Here is a 6009-nt window from a genome sequence, read left to right as displayed (position 1 = left end):
GTGTGTGTGTGTGTGTGTGTGTGTGTGTGTGTGTGTGTGTGTGTGTGTGTGTGTGTGTTCATGAGGGTGTGTCTGCTGCTCATATAAACTCGGTCATATGAGTCATTCACTGCGGAAGCTCCTTTAACTGAAGACCCGTTTTACAGCATGTGAGTAACTCTAATGATTTAGATCACAGAGAGAATTAAGCAAAGTATTTTGACAGTTATTAATGAATACGTGCCTCTTAAGCCTTATTCAGAACAACATGCTGAAATACAAAGATAGTTCATGTAAACGTTAACGACGCATTTCGATGCTTTTTGTTTTTGTCAACGATAAACGTAAACATCTAAAGTAACTTTTTCAGCAAAAGTGTGATGTTTCTTATCGCCTTGAGTCATGTATTTATGCATCAAGACATTCTGTGCATAGTTTGGTCAAAGTGTGCCAATCACAGTCGTTTGTGGTGTTCGTTTGTCCAATGAGCTGAGAGAGCGATGCGCGGCCGGACAGACAAGCAGAAAGTTGAAATATAACGTGTTGTATTTGAAATGGATCTTGTCTGCACGTGTATTTAGTATTCCAAATATTCTTATTTATATTGATTATTCATATCGATATTCATGCGCAGTTGATGTAACAGTGTCTAAATAATATGATGTGTTTGTGTTCAGTGTGCCGGAATGGAGCATCTGTCCGCGGTGCACACGTGATTCTCTCTCACCCCTGATTTACACTGCACACATCTGTGGCACGTTACGGCTCCGATGCAGCTACTGGAACTGATCGAGGTCATTCTAGTCAATGCTTGTGTTTACACCAGACGTGCCGCGACACGTTTCAAAAGTGTTTGTCCATGCCGCTTCGCTAAAGATAGGCACCTAGTCTATTTTTGACGGACGCCGTGTCCAAACCGCACAGCAAATACAAAATAAGTAAAAAAATCATGTCAATTTCAAAATAAACACCCTGTGCAGACTCCCGATCGTATTTCATGGTCACATATCTTTGGCAGGAGGCCAGAAATGGACGACGAGCAGTTCATCCTCGAAATACAAAAACACATGGTGTTATATGACATCACAAATCCTTTTGTGCATAGTTTGGTCAAAGTGTGCCAATCACAGTCGTTTGTGGTGTTCGTTTGTCCAATGAGCTGAGAGAGCGATGCGCGGCCGGACAGACAAGCAGAAAGTTGAAATATAACGTGTTGTATTTGAAATGGATCTTGTCTGCACGTGTATTTAGTATTCCAAATATTCTTATTTATATTGATTATTCATATCGATATTCATGCGCAGTTGATGTAACAGTGTCTAAATAATATGATGTGTTTGTGTTCAGTGTGCCGGAATGGAGCATCTGTCCGCGGTGCACACGTGATTCTCTCTCACCCCTGATTTACACTGCACACATCTGTGGCACGTTACGGCTCCGATGCAGCTACTGGAACTGATCGAGGTCATTCTAGTCAATGCTTGTGTTTACACCAGACGTGCCGCGACACGTTTCAAAAGTGTTTGTCCATGCTGCTTCGCTAAAGATAGGCACCTAGTCTATTTTTGACGGACGCCGTGTCCAAACCGCACAGCAAATACAAAATAAGTAAAAAAATCATGTCAATTTCAAAATAAACACCCTGTGCAGACTCCCGATCGTATTTCATGGTCACATATCTTTGGCAGGAGGCCAGAAATGGACGACGAGCAGTTCATCCTCGAAATACAAAAACACATGGTGTTATATGACATCACAAATCCTTTTTACAAGGACAATGAGCAACCAAACAACATCTGACAGGCAAATCACATGGTCTCGCAAATCCTACCACTGCGCTTCTGATCCGCTTCTGGTGTGAGTTGGCACCGCGTGGAGGACGTAACGAAACCTTTTCGGAGCCGTAACGCGCCGCAGACGTGTGCAGTGTAAATCAGGGGTCAGTCTCTTCCAGAAGATCTCTGAGGGACACGCGTCAGTAAATGTCTTCTACGCTACTCTCAGCATCTCTGCTGCTCTCTCGATGCTGTCTCTCGGAGCTGCAGGAAACATGGCGTCTCAGATGTCCCAGGTCAGTCTCAAACTCATCTGATTACAGCACATCTTTATTTTAGTTCCCCTGTGCGTCTAAACTTTATATAAATGCGACAGTTCAGACAGAATAATAAATACTTCCTAACAGTACAGAGAGAGCAAAGACAGCAAAATGATTTAATTTGGTGTATCCATGATTGCGCGTGTTGAAATTAATTTCTAAATCACTTCAGCAGAGGACATGTGTTTCTCGCTGCTGGTCACATGACGGTTCTGTTTGCTCAGGTGTGTCTCATTCTGTACCTTTACACAAGTGATGATGAACTGTTCACGACTCTCTTGTCACAGAACATCAGTGTGTCGTCACCACAGCAACACAGTAAACGGTTGTGAAGTGATCTGTTATCATCAGTCCAGGGTTTGTAAGTTAATCATAAAGCCAAAAGCAGTTTGGATGAATTTATTAACATTTGATTTGACAGAATGATAATCGAAACATAAAGTCGTTAGTTTAAATGGTTAAAAGATTTTCATTCAATAATGCTGATCACATCTTCAGTGAAAACGATGAGCTCGCACTGATATAATGCACTGTATTTGACACAGATGTCAGACACAGCTCTGCTTATAGTGAGATTGATTTAATATGTCAGCTTGTTCTGCTGGTTCATAATTAGAGATCGACCAATATATCGATTTACCGATATTTTTCCCGATACTTAAGCATTTTACCATAATCGGATATCAGTTTTGTAACATCGGAACAAGCAGCTTGTGGGCGTTTTGAGAATTGCACGCAGGATCGCCATTGCCGCGCATCTGAGGGGAGACGAGACAACAACAATGGCGTGCAGGTACTTGATATAGTTGCTATAGTTAGTAAACTTTATTTAACATAACAGCCATTTATGCACAAATTAGATGCATTATATAAATGCCTGATATGTAGTTTATGCAGCTTGGCTAAGAAATAGAGACCAACTCACGGAGTCACGTAAGATAATCCGTCAAGTCCTGTCCCAATAAAGACGTAACTTTTCCTGAATTAAATAATATGCAGCCATGAATGAGCGCATGTTGTAAATAAAAGCGCTGAATTGAATTCTCTCTCTGTTGTCTATGCTCATCATTAGTCTCGTGAAGGCGCTTTTATATTGCTGTTCACTCACCGGGTTGATGTGGTTGATGCTCAGGAAATGCTCCAGCACGGCCACCGCTTGTAACTTTTAACAAGATTCACTTGTTTAAAACACCCTAAATTGTATTAACATTTACTATATAACCATTATTTCGCTAATAAACATCTAAATAAATACAACTCTATGGAAATTTATTATTTATTATCTCCACGAGCGATCACAGTTTGAGTATATTTCTGTGTAACTGCGTAGATAAACCACACTGTCAGCAGGCATTTCATAATCTAGAAGGACAAAAACATTATTAATAATTCTGATATAACATGCCAGTTGAGAAATGCAATAAAATATGATGTTTTGTTTGTTATATTCCAATATTCCAGAGAATATTATTCAGTGAATTAACATTATCCAGTGAATTATTCTTGACTCTGTAGTAGAGCCCTGCACGGGCCTCAAATATAGGCTCTAGCCCGGCCCTGGCCCGACAGCTCATCAGAATTCTTGGCCCGAGTCCGACCCGAGCCCGGGCCTCAAATATAGGCTCTAGCCCGGCCCTGGCCCGACAGCTCATCAGAATCCTTGGCCCGAGTCCGACCCGAGCCCGTCTTTTTTTTTCCATCTCCCAAAACAGCTTATACTACTGTTTCTGCTATTAAAATAGTTCAGTTTTGTATGTAATGTCAAAGTGATTATATTTAGTTTAGCTTTTTTTATTAAGTTAATTTAGAAAAACGTTTGGAGCATTTCTTTGTTCGTTAAATGTAAGTTTTTGTTTTTTTAAAGTAACGACCAAGCGGCCAGCGGCAGACAGTGAGTTGTTCTTAGCCTATGTTTGATCAATTTAACCTTCTCAAATAATCACGACTTGCCTAAAATAAAATCTATAGATATAAAACAGTTCAAGCACATTACAATGTTAGTTTAAATGTTTTATCTAATCGTTTGTGTGGAGAGCTAAAGCGCGCTTTACAGGACACGGAGGCGCCGGCGCGATCACTTGCATTGGAAACAACTTAAAATATGCCGTAATTATTGCTCATAAAGGTAAGAGTAATACATCACTCAGAACTGTAAATGGTCTACTTTTATTTGTGTGCACATACAATATCAACAAAGCATTGTACTTTTATAAAATAAAGGATACATACAGGATGTGCTTTCTGTAATTTCGGCCAGGAGCGCTTCACAATGATGAACCGAATCTCAGCAAATACCTCAAAAACTTGCTAAATATATCTATAGAAAGCTTTAAATTACTACTTTAAACTAAGTAATTTGAATCAAAAACAAAAACTATTTTTACGGATTTTATAGGCTACAAAAATTGCATTTCTCAGGATCAGGATCGTCGTCTTCATCTTTGCGACACGGACTCAGAAAACACTAATTTATTAATAAATAATTCAAATATCTCATTATTTCCCCCCGACACATTCAAGGTAATTACTTTTGCTGGGGCTTTGCGGCACGCTTTAGCCTATTGCGTGTGTTTTTTGCTGTCATGTGCAAGGACATGTTTGCAGATTCTGCACTGCACATGACCAATTGACTCACTGTTTGCCCTGGTAATCAAATCAAGACTCTTCCAAAATACAGCTTTTCCGAAGCATTGGGAACTTTTAGTAACTCCCCACGCTCCAACTTCTCCCTGATGCTGTGCATGGTCAACTGTCACCTAGGCTGCGTTTACACTGGCACAAAAAATCCGATCTTTCACTCACATCTGTCACCGATCGGAATTTGTTGCACACGTGTAAACACAAAAACCCACACGAGATCCGATTTTTTTGCATCCGATCTGAGCCACTTCCAAACATGGATTTTAATCGGATACACATCTGATATCTGGACATTCGACCTACGTCTAAACACACATTTCCGATCCTACACAGAACTCCCAATGCGAGGGCGACACGTTTGCTCATAAAGATTTTTAATGCCGGTGTGCTGTATGCGCTTGCGTTTTATTGAGATGGAAGCTTTTTATAGGTAAGAAATTGCACATTCAGGAGCAAGCCTGATGTAAACATTAATATGAAAGTCAGTAACAAATCACACAAACTAAAGTAGATTGCAGAAATATAAAAACAAATCTGTTGCTTTACCAGACTACTTTAGGTCATTCACAGTCACTGTAATAAACATATGTAAACATGTGGATTGCACTTTTTAAACACTGTCTGTTAACTTTAGACCAGTGCTTCTCAAACTTTTTTGGTTGCGCCCCCCTTTAAACCTATAAAAAAACCTTTCCCGAATCCCCATCCCACCTCAGACATTATAAAAAATGTATGCTTTTTTAATTAAAAAAACCTACAGGGAAAAAAAACACCTGCATCACTTGAAACATTGAAAAATAGCATAGAGAGAATAACTGCTATTATTATTATTCTCTCTGTTATTTATTTATTGTTGGTTTCATGCTGTCCGCTAAGGCATAGTACACACACAGGCTTTCCTCACCAAAGACATTAAACACCATGTCTACACCGGACACGAGCAGAAAAATACAGTAGAACCATTATAATCAGTGACGCTGTGCACGCTTGATGCGGTGCGACGCGACAAAACCCGACATTAAACTGATGTCTTGTTCTATTTATGACGTACTGACACAAAGTTAAAATGATTTGCAATGGTCGCTTTGTCGCATCCAGTGTAGAGCTGTTGCGGCGCGATACACAACTGTAGCGTCCGGTACAGACACAGTGAGTGAAGCCGAGAGCAAGATATGCCTCGTCATATTTTCTGCATTTAGCTTTTGAATGACCAGCACCTGCCTGGGTCTGTGTGACTTCATCTATGGCTTTTCTCTTCGCTTTCGCAAACCAATCCATCTCCCATACTAAGTTAC

The sequence above is a fragment of the Sinocyclocheilus grahami genome, unplaced genomic scaffold (assembly GCF_001515645.1).
Source record: "Sinocyclocheilus grahami isolate Dianchi unplaced genomic scaffold, SAMN03320097.WGS_v1.1 scaffold2046.1, whole genome shotgun sequence".
NCBI classification, from domain to species: domain Eukaryota; kingdom Metazoa; phylum Chordata; class Actinopteri; order Cypriniformes; family Cyprinidae; genus Sinocyclocheilus; species Sinocyclocheilus grahami.
This window is presented reverse-complemented; position numbering follows the sequence as displayed.